At 35.9% G+C, this 15,192-nt stretch overlaps 1 long non-coding RNA gene across 2 annotated transcripts; it reads right to left on the bottom strand.

Annotated features, from left to right (window-relative positions):
* Window positions 1-2,056: 2,056 nt before the first annotated feature.
* Window positions 2,057-13,296, bottom strand: LOC108584993. Of its 2 annotated transcripts, XR_004183274.1 has the most exons (3): window positions 13,257-13,296; window positions 12,144-12,357; window positions 2,057-6,675 (listed from the first exon to the last, which is right to left on the bottom strand). It is a non-coding gene; the product is annotated as an uncharacterized LOC108584993 (long non-coding RNA). The 2 variants fall into 2 exon arrangements; XR_001900738.2 differs by lacking the exon at window positions 2,057-6,675 and having other exon boundaries at window positions 12,047-12,357.
* Window positions 13,297-15,192: the final 1,896 nt, after the last annotated feature.

The following is a 15,192-nucleotide window of genomic DNA, read 5'->3' as shown; positions in this document are numbered from 1 at the left end:
AAATTTGTAGCCTGGCCATAGGGCAGAGAAAGAAAAAGCTTTTTTGGGAGAGGAATTCAAGCAAGCTGTGAAGCAACCTCTTGCTAGAGATACTGGTATAACTAAAATGGAGTCAAATGCTAATATCCAAGACAATGAGGAAAAGGCCTGAAGGCATTTCAGAGACCTTCTCGGCAGCCCCTCTTATGACAGGCCCACAGGCCTAGGAGAAAAGAATAGTTTTGTGGGACAGGCCCAGGGCACCACTTCTCTGCAAAGCCTTGGAATCATACTCCCCACTTCCTGGCTGCTTCAGCTCCAGCTTTGGCTCAAAGGTGCCCAGGTCCAGCTACAGCTTGGGCTGCCACTCCAGAGGGCACAAACCATGAGCCTTGGTGGCTTCCATGTGGTATTAAGCCTAAGAGGGTGTAAAGAGTGCAAGAATGAATGAGGCTTGGCACCCTCCACCTAGATTTCAGAGGATCTGTAGAAAAGTATGGGTGCCGAGGCAGAAGCCTGCTATGGGGTGAACCCCCACAGAGAACCTCTATTAGGACAGTGCAGAAGGAAATTGTGGGGTTGGAGCCCCCACATAGAATCCTTGAGGGGCAATGCATAATGGAGCTGTAAGAAAGGGGCCACTATTCTCCAGATTTAAGAGTGGTAGAGCCCTGGCAGCTTACACCCTGAGCCTGGAAGAGTCACAGAGCACCCAACAACCTGTGACAGCAACCATGGGGCCTGTGCCTTGCAAAGCCACAGAAGCGGGGCTACCCAAGCCTTGGGAGTCCCCTATCCCCACCTTGCACCAGTGTGCCCTGGACATGAAAAAAGTAGATTATTTTGAAACTTTAAGATTGAATAACTGCCCTGCTGGGTTTCGAACTTGCATGGGGCCTGTAGCACCTTTCTTTTGGCTTACGTCTCCCTTTTGAAATAAAAATGTTTACCCAATTCCTATACCTGCATTGTACCATAGAAGTAACTAACTTGTTTTCGATTTTACAGGCTCATAGATGAAAGGGATTTGCTTTGTCTCAGATGAGACTTTAGACTTTTCAGTTAATGCTTTCCATCAATGAGTTAAGACTGTCAGGGTCAGTAGGGAAGGCATGATTGTATTTTGCAATGTGAGAAGGACATGAGATTTGGGAAGGTGCAGGAGTGGAATGATATAGTTTGGATATTTAACCCTGTCCAAATCTCATGTTGAATTGTAATTCCAAGTGAGGCCTGGTGGAAAGTGTTTGGATCATGGGAGTGAATCCCTCATGGCTTAGTGCTGTCTTCATGATAATGAGTCCTCATGAGAGATCTGGTCTTTTAAAAGTGTGTGGCACCCCCACTCCACCTGCTGACTTGCTCCTGCTTTTGCCATGTGAGGTGCCAGCTAATGATTGTAAGCTTCCAGAGGCCCCTCCTTAGAAACTGAGCGAATGCCAGTCTCATGCTTCCTGTAAAGCCTGCAGAACTGTAAGCCAATTAAACCTCTTTTTAAAACAAATTAACCAGTCTCAGGTATTTCTTTATAGCAATACAAGAACAGCCTCATACACATGCCACAGTTAACCCTTCCATTTCGTATAGCTTCCAACTTATCTTGAGAATTAGACTACAACATTCTTTCAGGAGAAAAATACAAAAAAAAAAAAAGTCCCATAAGAAAAGATTGACAAGAGCCTGTGGGCCATGTGTGGGAATAACCCTGGGGTAACTGGGTGGAGGATGACATAAGTGCTCCATCTGACTGAATTTGTCATTACAGGTGTACTTTCTCAAGATTTAGGATATAATATACTAGCCTATTTTTATGTTATTATAAACATTTTTCTGTTGAGATCAAGAGGAAATACTTACAACTATTATGGTTCTCATTTCGGCATCCAGTCACAAGGTCATAGCTGATATGTATAACTATCTTCTTCAACTCTCCATTCATATTTCCTTTTCCCAAAGCAAACACCTTGGCTTGTCATCATTTCTTGTCTGATGGGGTCACCCAATTTTTCACATTTGAAGGATCTGGGCTACTACCTGCTTGATGTTCCTTTTTTTTTTTTTTTTTTTTTTTTTTTTACTCATGTTAATTATAGCACATAGGAATACTAAGAAGTGTCACCTTTAGTTTGGACATACTCTTTCTTACCCGAGCAATGTAGCAGAAACCTAATTTCTCCTTGATACCTAGTGTCAATCACCCTAGTCAACCCAGTACCTCCTCCTTTGCCTGTTGATTCACAGGCGGGAGAAACCTAAGCAGCCAGGTATCAGTCTTAACTGCTAGTTTAATGGAATTGTTGTGTCCCCTAATAGAAGCATTTCTTCTTCTGTAACTTAAACTAATCCAGCATGTCTTATCATCATAGTGTTATCAATATGACAAACATCATGTCATATAGAAGAAAAGGCAACTAAATTATGAATAAGGCAGAAGAGTTGATCTCCTCCTCAGATAGGTCTATGAAGGCATGGCTAGCTGAAAGAAAATTTCTTCTGGTGATCTTTCTCAGCAGATATATAGAGAAAAAAAAATCACAAGATAAATAACAGTGTGTCAGATACCAGAGGCTGCATTACTTTTCTAACACAGCAAAACCACATCTGGAATAGCAGCTGCTATTTTCTTGAATCATTTCCCAAGATTCACCTGCAAGTTGAATTGGGATGTGGTAGAAATCACTATCTCTGTATCTTTCAAGACCCAGACAGTGGCACTAATCTCTGCAATCCCTCCAAGAATGTGATATTGGTTTTCATTTACTATTTTGTGGTTAGAGGCAAGTGGAAGCCACTACATATATAAGTAAAATGAATTACATACCCACAGACAGTGGTCATTATTATGAAAAAATAAACTGATGACTTTAAAGGAATCAGAAAAGTCTTTAATTATTTCTTTATTAAACCTAGTGTTTTAAAACAATGTTCAAAAAGATTATTTCAAATTGATATAAAATATGGACTAAAAAGCTGCCACTAATCTCAATGTTTTTGGTCTTTGGAACAGATTTCTCATTTAAATAGAATCATGATATCATGATCACAGCTCATTAAAGAATAATTCTCTAAATAATCAGTCCACATTCAAATTCGTCCAATTCTACAGAATCCTCAGGATAGAATCCAGGCATCAGTATTTTTTAAAGCTGTAGGGTGATCTCTATAGGCAACCAAGGTTGAGCAATACTGTTCTAGCCCATGTATTTCCTGAATGAAATTTAGGTCTAAAAATTTCATTCAATTTAGTTAAAACATTTGTTGCAAGGGTAATTTCCAAGTGAAGTTATCCTTCCTACTGTATCACATGCAGAGGCAAATATTACTGAGATATAGCACTAAAAGTAACACTAATCGCTCCATTAAAATATATTTTTTCTTTTTTGCAATGATCAAAATATTTGCACACATTTTATTTGCTTTTTACACTACAAGAATTTTATTAGCCAGAAACTTTTATGAATTAGTAACCATGGCTAGTTTCTGACTTAATTTAATATTTTATGAATATTAAAAAAGATGGCTATTTCTGATTTTTTCTTCTACATTTATGAGCTAAAATTATTCTCTAAAACATGAACTTAACTTCAAAGTTTTAAAACTTACCATGTCAATATTACTACTCACAATAATATAAGTAAGTTTTAAAACTATTTTTTAGTTTTATTTTTCTATAGGATATAACCACTGAAAGTGTATATGGTCAGGTCACTATATTTAAACTTATTACTTAAAATAATTATGTATTCATTTCACTATATTAATATGTAGGTTCATTTGTTTCTGTTTTCAATTTCAAGGTGTGCTTTTTAACTAAATGTTGCTTTTTGAACATGGAAAATATTTACAGAAGTCCAAACTATACAAAAAAGTACATTCAGTAAAATATTGCTTTCATGCCTGTATTTTTTATCCAATTCTCCTTGCCTGTGAGGTAACCATTTGTATTAGATTATGGTTAATTCTTTGAATGTATTTCTTTTATTTTTTTCAAACTTATGCAAATAATTGATTTCAAAGGTTACTCCCTGTGATGGTTTAATTTAGGTGTCAACTTAACTGAATTAAGGGATAGCCAGATAGCTTAGAAAGCATTACTTCTGGGTGTGTCTGTGACTGTTTGCAGAACAGATTGGCATTTGAATAAACAAAGTGAGTGAGAAAGATCTGCCTTTATCCAATGTGGGCAGGCATCATCAAATTGGCTGCAAGCCCAGATGAAACAGAAAGGCACAAAGAAGGTGAATTCTCTCCCTCTCTTCTGAAACTGGGACACCCAGCTCCTATCCTATCCTTGGGTATCAGAACTCCAGGTTCTACAGCCTCTGGACTCTGGCACTTGTACTAGAAGCCCCCCAGCTTCCTGGGTTCTTCTCTGGCCTTCAGACGTAGACTCAGTGTGCTACTGGCTTTCCTTATTCTCCAGTTTGCAGATGACCTAATGTGAAACTTCTCAGCCTCCATAGTCATGTGAGTCATCTCTCTTAACAAGTCCTCTCTTACATATCTGTATCATTTTCATGATATATATGCATTTACATATCTTATTGTTTCCGTTTATCTGGAGAACCCTAATACATTACTTACTATGTAGATTTCTTCATTGCTTTCTTTTTTTTTAAAGTATGGTACACTGATAATTCAATCAATTATCAATTTTTATGTGGAGAACATTTAAAAAATTAACACTCTTTGCTCCAGTGGAAAAGGGCTGTTGTTGGCCAGCAATGGCTTAGCATAAAGGAAGCAGAATGAATTCTGTCTTAAGTTTGAGGTTTATCTACTCTTCTTTACACGATGCTGTTTTCTTATGAACTTTTAAACATTCAAAAGTCAGAAATTACATATAGGCTCACTCTACAATCAAAAGACGAGTGTATAAAATATTATTCATATTAATACTACTCTGTATGCAGTACTCTGAAACTACGCTGTGAAAAATACTCCCTGGTGAATAATGATAGCAGATTTGTGTGAAGTCATCTCTGGAAAGACCAAATTCAGAATGGTGGCCCATTCAGATAATGATAATAGCATTGTTTATTCTTTCATTTACTCACCCATTCAAAATGTATTCAGTAAGTGCCAACTATGAAATAGGCACTGAGCTCAGCACAGGGAATATACGATAAGCCAGACGAACTTCCTGGCCACCTTTATTGGTATTACAATTAAGTGGTTAAAACAGCTATTTAAAAAAAAAAGTTGTTACCAAAAAAAAAAAAAAAAAAGGAAAATGTCATGAAAGAGGAAGGCTGGGTGAAACCATGATATTCCATCCAATATTTGGAGTCAACACACATATCCCAGAGAAAGTGATGTTTAAATTGAGGTTTGGTACATGGTTAGGACAAAGCCAAGAGAACAGGTTGGGTCAAAGATGTTTGGAGCATGGAACGGCCTGGAAAAAATGTCATTTCTAAAAAGAGGTTGGAAATATATGGGAAATCAGTAGAAACACAATTGTGATAGTGAGCAATTCTCTCCAAAATTATTCTTTCTTCTCTTGATTTTGTTAATCGCATTCCTAGAATCCCGGCCCTCAACTGAAAAATAGCATCATCTTCAGCCACGCCTTGTTCAAATCCCCTATATCTACAACCCTGAGGTCATCTTTTTTAAATCTGTCTCCTCCTCTCCATTCTCTTTGATACTCTGTAATGCAGAAATTGGTAACCACTCATCTATCCTACAAGTGCCTCCCTCTTCAAATATACATAAGGTATCTCTATATTTCTGGTTCAGTTCTTTGAATTTCCTGTTAAATTCAAACATTAATATCACAGTCACACTTTATCTCAAAGTAGTCTTTTTGGGACAGATAGTCTTTGAGTATCTTTTCCTTATCCTTTTCCATAATCTCCAAAGCTAACCTCCGGAGTGTTCACTGTGGCAGAATATATTATTTTCTAAAGTCTTCACTCCTCTATGTATTTTGTACCCTTTGACATGTGACTTTGCAGTCTCCCCCACCAAAGGACAGGAAGACTAGAGACATAAACAGAACCATAGCAACTGGTGCACAATTCCAGAGGAATGACAATAGCAAACCACACAGTGAAGCATCAACATTGCTCAAAGGGTGGCTTGGCCCTGGCTTAGCTACTGGAAATACCACTAAGCCCTTGGAAAATCCTGCTGGGAAACAGGATCTTGTCTTGCTGTATAGTATAGTATAGTATAGCATAGTATAGTATAGTATAGTACGGTACAGTACACTATAGTATTTATAGTAAGAACCTTCTTCCTAAGAACCTTCTTCAGATATACATATTGCATCCTAAGAACCTTCTTCAAAAGTACATATCTAGACACCTCCCTCAGCCATCCCTCCGACTCCTACACCCTGATGAAAAATCATGACTCTTCTGAAAAGGAGACTTCTGAGAACTTGCACCTTCTCCAGATGATGTTCCAGTAGACAGGGCAAGAGTCTGACTTTTACCAAATCTGTCTGACATTTGGTTCATGTAACCGACTTCTGCCAAAACTATCCGGCTTTTTTCTTATAGATTGTATTCTTGTTGTGAAGCAGTGATTGCCTTAAGTTTAGTAGATGGAGATCTGTCGTGAAACTTAAAATACGTCACATTTTCAATTTCACAACAACAATCTCTGCTCTGATATCTTTCACTGGCTTTGCCACTTACTCTCTGTGAGATCTTGGGTAACCTATTTAACCTCCCAGGCCTTGGTCACCTATAAGAGAGGACAAATAACAGTGAGTAGCATAAAGTGTTGCTGTGACTTCAGTGCGTAAACATATAAATGTACCTAGGATAAAGCTTGGAATATTATTATAATATTGTAAGTATTCAATAAAAACTAGCCATAATAATTATTACTCTCATATAATTATTATTAACTTTCTTAGATGAGAGCTAAGCTCCCTAAGGTTCCATTTTGGCTCATCTCTTTCACCAAGTGCATCTGTGCTCTTCACAGTGCTTAGAACATTTGGAATAAGATATTTTATATAGTATTAAAACTTCATCTGAAGCCCTAAAACAGAGAATAAAAGGTGCTAATTTTTCAAAAGTTCTAGGGAGATTCGAAACCAACTATATAGAGTGTACTAAGTTTCTCCACTACCCCAGAACCAAACTTCAGTGATGAGAATTCAGGGCTGAATTCTGCTACCAGCAGTAACAAAGTCATTGCTGTTTGACTAACCTGCCCATCTATAATAATAAGAAAGCTGAAACAACTGCAGGAATAGTTAAAAGCATCAGAAAAAACTAACAGAGATATACATCCAAGGACCAAAGTCCTAGAAAAAAAGAGTAAGACATGAGGTAAACATTAGATTAACAACAGGTTTTTTTTCTCTAAGGACATTTGTAGACTTTCAGATCAGGATAGAATCTGAAGAAAAACACGTGAGTGAAAGCATCTGGCAGTCTCTCTGGCTCACACACATTTAAACTGATGTTGAATGATACCACAGCATCCAGGACTTAAGGGCTTGGGATCAAAATGAAATGGAAATTTCATGGAGACAAGCTCTCAACATTTTGCACACAATTCCTCTCAATATTGATTCCTAAATTGCACACACAACAGGGCAAGAATCAGAAAAAAACAAGCATCAAGTGGCTTCGACGGAGTAAAAAGCTAAGCAGATATTTCAGAACTTTGGTGATTCTAGGAAGATAAAAAATACAGTTCTGGGCTTGCCAAAAAGGAGAGGCCCTGAGACATAACTCAGGCTTTTTCGTGGGACTCCAGAAAGGATATACTCTAGCAGTAAACGTGAACTGAAAGTAAATATCTGATTATACTCTATAGGACTAAAAGTATCAATTAAATTCTTTTCTATAGAGCAAAGAAATTTAATTCAGAATTTCTACAGATCATCCTGCACTATATGGAGATTTCAATGAAAATTTATCAAGCATGCCAGGAAGTAAGAACAAATCACTAAAACCCAAGAGACCATAAGACATCAGAAGCAGACCAATAGTTGATCTAAATATTTGAGGCTATGAATACTTAAATTACAATGATATAGTCAATTAAAGAGATGAAAAAATGAAATTTCACCAGATAATTAAAGTATATAAAATAATGAAGCAGAAATTCTAGATATTAAAAGTAATGTAAGTGATAGTAAGGATTTAGTGACAAAAAGTTTTGATATAGATAGATGAATACACATTAGATACAGCAGGAAAGAAGATTCCTGAACTGAAGATGACTAAGCATAAAACATCCATATTGAACCAAAGAAAGGCAAAGAGGAAAACAACAAAAAGAGACACATGAAGCACAGAGAAAAGGTCTAATATATATGTAATTAGCATCTGAAATCAGAGAGTAAAGAGAATGGGAAAGAAGCAATATTTGAAAAGATGTTTAGCAAAGGATTTCCTAAAAATGATAAAAAATAATAAACAGATTTTTCTACAAACCTCACACAAGACAAATGAAAACATTTCTTACACCATCACATACCATATGCAAACTGCTAAAAAATAGATACAAAGATAAAATTTTCGAAGTAATCATTGAACAATATGTACACTTTCAAAAAGGCAACAATAAAACTGACAAGCTAACATTTCAAAAGATGTGATGCAAAAAATGAGGCAATATAATGACATTTATTTTTAATGAGGAAAGGATAGCTGACCATGTAGAAATTTTCATCCAGTGAAAATATCCTCGAAAAATGAAGGGGAAAAAAGGATGTTTTCAGGCAATCACTAAAAAATTTATTATGAGAAAAATGACACTAAAGAAACTGCTAAAGGAAGCTCTTGCAGAAAAATGACCCTAGATTATTTTCCTAGGAAATGTAAAATAGAATAAGCGGTAGTAGTAAAAAGGGTGAGCATGTAAGTAAACGTACATAAAGCTTGGCTGTTTAAAATAGCATTAATATTATTTAAAATATGTAAAATTAAAGTATTTTACTGAAGCAATACAAGAGAAAAGGAGTCTAAGTGCAGTTAAAATGTTTTAAAATCCTTGTATGATTCACAGACCAGTAAAAACACTGATTTAAGGTAGAATACAATGGAACACTTTCCAATAGAAATACAATGTAAACCACACATATGAAGTCAGAAATTTTAATAGCTACATTAAAAAGTTTTTAGAGAAACAGATGAAATTAATTTTAATAACATTTTATTTAATCCTCTATCTCAAATGTTATTTTTAATAGATGCAAAAGTTAATACTGGATATTATGTATTATTTTGTCAGTGGTAAATACTTGAAATCCAGTGCGTATTTTACATCTGCAGCACAATTCAATCCAGCACATTTTAAGTACTCCAAAATCACATGTAGCCAGTGGCTGCCAGGTTGGACAATAGCACTCAACTATATCAGGGATGCAAATAGTAATTGCGAAGGTAAGTACTAATAAAAAGAAGAATTAATAATAATGATTAACATACTAAGAGACTGAAAACATATGAAGGAATAAAATATATTTGCTTCCTACAAACATGCAAGGAAAGGATTGATCCAATAAAAGTTGACAGAAATAGAAATCATGGCAAGATTGGTGATGTAGACTTAACTGCACTTAGATTTATATTAAGTCAAATAATATAAATAGACTAAAAACTCAAATCAAAAGATAAATACTGTCAATTTGATAAAATATACAACCAAACTTCAAGCTGCCTACAAGATAGATTCATTATAAACAGATAGGAGTTTTAAAGTACACTGGAAAAACACATACAATGCAAACACTAACCAGTGAAAGCTAGTGCTTCAAGAATATGAAGAGTATAAGGAAAGAATCATTAGTCAAGATTGAAACATATTTTAAAATGATAAATAGGTCAATTCAACAAGAAATAAAACATTTCTATATTTGTTACTTCTTCGAATTTAGCAGGAGTTGAAGGAGGCATGTGGTCTGGATAACATTGTGTAGACTTGGCTTTCCCTGCTTCTCCTGCTAGGTCTAACTAGAAATCCTGGAAATAGTGCAAGATGCAACAAAAGGCATATTCTGAAAGATGGGAGGACAAAGGTGAGTTTGTTAGGTACTGAGGACTGAAAGAACAAGACATGGTGGGGTGCCCAGTCTTGGAGACAACTTTGGTCTCACAGGCCTGAAACTCCCCTTGCCTTCAGGAGACACCAGGCAGCCAGACAGTATTGGAAAGGGCAAGGGAATCCCTCCATAACAAGCACTTTGGTAAGCAATTTCTATACCCACAGGCGTGAAAATCTCTTCTGTCACTGAGAGACACTGGGTGGCCAGAAAGCACAGGCAAGTGGGATCCTGCCTCAACAAGTCACTTGGCTTGGGAAGACTTGTTGTCCCTCCAGGGTGGAGAACCACTTCCCCCACTTACAGAGACCATATGGCCTATCCTGAGAAGAACTTGCTGCCCCCTTAGGATGCCAGCAAGGTTCAACAGGAGCCCCAGGCACACCATATAAACCAAGTAGACCAAAATACTACTACAAAGGCTCATCTAAGATTTATTTGCATGCTAAATCTAAAAAGAAAACATACCTGCTGAAACAGGAAATTTAAACAGGATCCAGAATCTCATAATAGGTTTAACAGGCGTGCATAGAATACAATTGAAAATCACCTATCTTACCAAGAACCAAGAAAATCACAACCTGAGCCAAGTGAGGCCAACACTGAAATGACACAGATGTTGGAAATATCTGATGAGGACTTTAAAGCAGCTATCATAAAATTGAATCAATAACCAATTATAAATTCTCTTGAAACAAACGAAATACTAGAAAATCTCAGCATAAAAAAATAGAAGTTACTCACAAAAGACCAAATCAAAATTACCCAGGTATAAATAAAATAACGAAAATTTTAAAACTTGCCAGATGGGCTTCCTAGTAGAACAGAGATGACAGAGAAGAGAATCCTTGGACTTGAGGACTAATCACTAAAATTTACCCACTCTGAACAACAGATAGCAAACAGAACCCCCCCTCCACCACCCAGAAAAAAAAAAAAAAAAAAAAAAAAAACCGATCAGAGCCTTAGGGATACAGAAAAGTAAAATTTTCAACATTTTGACTTAAAGAAATAATGGATAAAAACTTCTTAAAGTTAGCAAAATATATAAACCTTACAAATTTAAAAACCTAAATGAATCCCAAATAGAATAAATCTGAAGAAATCTATATCAAGAAACATCATAATTAATCTTCTGAAAGTTAATGACAAAGAAAAGATTTGAAATTAGCTGGAGAAACAATATTATCCACAAGAGAACACCAATTCAAATGGCAGTGAATTTTTCACCCAAAACCCTGAAAACCAGAAGAAAGTGACACAAAACTTTCAAATGATATTTAAGAAAAAAAACTGAACCACAGATTCTCTAACTGGTGAAATTATCCTCAAGGTGAGAAGATGAAATAGAGACAGTCTGAGACATAAGAAAACTAAAAGGATATGTCACTAGTAGACCTACTCTTAAAGCCTGGCTAAAGGAAGGTCTTCAAAGAGAAAGGAAATAATAAAAGGAAAAAGACCCTAGAGATCAGAAAGGAAGAAAAAACTGGACATGCAATATAGATACATAATAATATATTATACTTTTCTTTATGAATTCTATAAACCATATTTGATTAGTGAAATAAAAATTGTTACATCATCTTGTACTCCAGATAATGATCCTTAAAAATTAGGAATGCAAAGAGACCTAAGTGGAAATAAACTTTCACAGGACTCAACATTGATACCAATAGACTATGACAAGTCACATGTTAGGCATACTGTGAAACCTACAACAACATTAAACTGTACGAAGAGTTATACTCCAAAACACTGTAAATAAAGGCAGAATTCTTAAAACTGTTCAAGTAATCCACTTGAAACAGAAGAACACAAAGCAAAACAAACAAACAGGAAACAAATTATAAAATTTCAAATTTAGTCCATTAGAAGTAGGAGTGTCACCGATTTTTAAATGGGTTCTTTTCCTATTCAGTGCTGAGAAGACAATGCATGAAACCAAAAGTGAGCATCGAGTAGTGCAAGCTTTGTTCAATGGCCATGGACTTGAGAAGTGGGAGCTTGGCTCCCAAATTAACTTCTCAATTAATGAGAGACAGAAAGTCACTGATATAGGACATCGTTAATGAAGGGTTTGGGCATTAGAGACAACGGGAGGGGAATGGGTGGAGAATTCCTCAGAACTGGAGTTGTGGTCTACCTTTCTTGTCCTTTCATAGTTTCTTCCCGGTCGTTGTCATGGTGATTATAAACTGTCACGGCACCGGTGGGAGTGTCATTTAGCATGAAAAATAAATTATAATGAAGTTAGCGGTTCCTCCAAAGGCCGAGTGAGTTGGATCTTGAATCCCATCAATCTTAACTGGTTTGGTCACCAAGGAATCTTCTGACCTCAGACATCCTGTCTCCTAAAGCTAAGCAGAGTTAAGATGGGGTAGAAATTCAGCTAGGTCACAGAGGCATTACAATGGGTAGCAAGATTTTCAGAGTGTATAAACAAACAGAATTCAATGATACTCTATTTATAAGAAATTCACCTTAAATTCAATAACATAAGTACCTTGAAAGTAAAATAAAAGACAAAAATAGACCATGGAAATGTTAATCTAATATAAACCAGTTGCCTTAATTGAACGTTTTGAATTGAAACCTCTCTGCTGCATTTATGATTGAAATATCTTCTAACAGGTTGATATAATAAAGATTGTAGTAGTTGTATTTATCTGCTGAAACATTCAAATGTTTTTTCCTTTTGTGGTTCCATTTAAGGGGAGACAAAAATTATATACCTACTAACTTAGTCAGATTTGTTAAGTGTTAAAAATTATGTCAAGGGAAGTCCTAAAAAACCTGTTGATAGTTTATCAGGGCTCCACAGACTTGTTTATAATTAACAATATTATGCACCACAGGAAGACAAGAATGGATATTATTATTAACTTTTGAAGAGAAATAGAAAAAAAGTCCTGGAAAATATATTTGTCTCCAATTACATAATTTTTGAGGCTTAAACTTTTCCTACTTACTACTAAAACTAGGTAAACTTGGGGAAAAAAATGAAAAAAATTTTAAAAGAGTAGACAAATTTATAACTGTAATTTCATGTTTAACATTCTCAGTAAATGACAGAGCAACGTAAGTAAATCAGAAAGAATATAAAATATTAGAACAATACAATTAATAAATTGATGTAATTAACACACATAAAATCTTTTATTTTATTATTATTATTGTTATTTTGAGAGAGAGAGGGTCTCACTCTGTCACCCAGGTTAGGATACAGCGGTGTGAACATGGCTCACTGCAGCCTTACCTCCTGGGCTCAAGCAATCCTCTTTCCTCAGCCTTCCCAGTAGCTGGTGAGGCCCCAGGTGCACACCACCATGGCTATTTAATTTTGATATTTTTTGTAGAGATGCAGTCTTGCCATGTTGCCCAGGCTGGTCTCAAACTCCTGGGCTCAAGCAATCCTCCTGCTTCAATTTAGGAGAAATTGTTGGGATTACAAACATGAGCCACGACACCCAGCCCACACACATATAAAACCTGAACACAGGTCAAGAGAAGACAATTTCTTTCTCCATGTGAATGTGTACTAAAATTAATTAAACGCTAAGCTATAACAGAAGTCTTAAAAAAGTAAGATAGGATAATGTGATCACATGGAAATTAACTTAAAATATTATCAAAACAATTAACACTTTAGAAATGTTTAAAACGATTAAGGTGAGAATAATTCACAAGCTAATAAAGAAATCTCAAATCTTTGGAAATTATGCAATACACTATTAAATATTCCATGGTTCAAAAAAGAAGTCAAAATAAAAGAATTTGTTTTAATTTCAATGAAAATTTAGAATGTGGCATGTCAAAAATTACAGAATGGATCTAAAGCCCAATTTTTAAAAGCTGATAGACTTTTTCTAAAAAAGTCTAAAAATCAAAAGAAAGAATAAAAATCAAAAATTTAAGTTCAACAAGGGAATGTATGTGATCATCTGATTTATGAAAAGATGGCATTGTAATGCTAGGAGGCATACTCCATGAACAGTGCTGGGTCAACCAGATATTCCTGAAGAACAAAATGAATCTTTCACATCTACTTCACCATCCACATATGCCATACTTTTCACACCACACACACACACACAAAACAAAACAAAACAAAACAAAAAACTCTAGATGTACCACTAAGTAAATGTGAAAATTAAAACAATACAGGCTCTGGATGGTATCATAGGAAAATGTCTACATTTTCTTGTAGTTGGCAAGGTTTTCTTAAATTGCACACAAAAAGCACCAATTATAAAGCAAAATATTTATACACTGGAATTTGCTAAATCATTAATTACTCTTCATCAGAAGATACTGTAAGTCAGTGAATATGCAAGCCACAAAGTAGAAAACAAAATTGGAAATACATTCATCTTACAAAGGATTTATATCCTTTATAAAACAAAATTTCTACAATTCAACAAGGAAAACAAAGGCCTGCCAAAAAATATGGGAGGGAAACATTGTCATTTGACAAGATATGAGATGGCTGATTTAACCATATTACTTTGGAGGAGGTATGGGGAAGCCAGAGGAAGATCAAAAGAGAAGCTTGAAAGAGTTCAACACTTTTGTTATACTCACAGTTCCCTGGGGAGAACACGGCATGCCATGCCACAGGGGAGCACTGGAGTCAGAGTTGAGCCTGAGGGATAAAGGGCAGCAGTAGGCAAAAATGGTTTTTTTTGTGATTTTTGCAGGAATGAAACGGTTAGGCAGGGCAAATAGGCATAGGCTTGATGACTTGAAGTAATTTCAGTGGGCTTTTTCCTGGTTGTCTGGTACCTGGCTCTGAGGCACATATGGTGACTAAATAGTGGTCAAGGGTCTGAGAGACAAACAAGGAGGTAATTGAGGATTGGACTTAATTGACCTCAGAAGAAAAAGTCCTGACTGGTCTCTAGCCAGGGTCTCTAAACTAAGTCAACACAGTGCAAGACAGATCTCTATGTGGTCTTAGACTAACCCAGTTCTCTCTCATTTCTTGTCTGTAGTTCACAAGAATACCTGTAGAATGCGCTAACAATGCAACATTCTGAGATAAAGAGGGGCTGTCCAGAGCAGCCCAAGTTCTGTTCCAATCTCTTCTAGAATAGGATGTCTTACAACACTTTAGCCTGGTGATGTTTGTCAAACAGGAGAACTTTTTCCAAGGTTCCTGAGCTACAGTGCAAATGCGGCATGCACAAATAAGA

The sequence above is a fragment of the Papio anubis genome, chromosome 4, assembly GCF_008728515.1.
Source record: "Papio anubis isolate 15944 chromosome 4, Panubis1.0, whole genome shotgun sequence".
NCBI classification, from domain to species: Eukaryota; Metazoa; Chordata; class Mammalia; order Primates; family Cercopithecidae; genus Papio; species Papio anubis.
The sequence above is the reverse complement of the archived record's forward strand: the minus strand, read 5'-3'. Positions and strand labels throughout refer to the sequence as shown.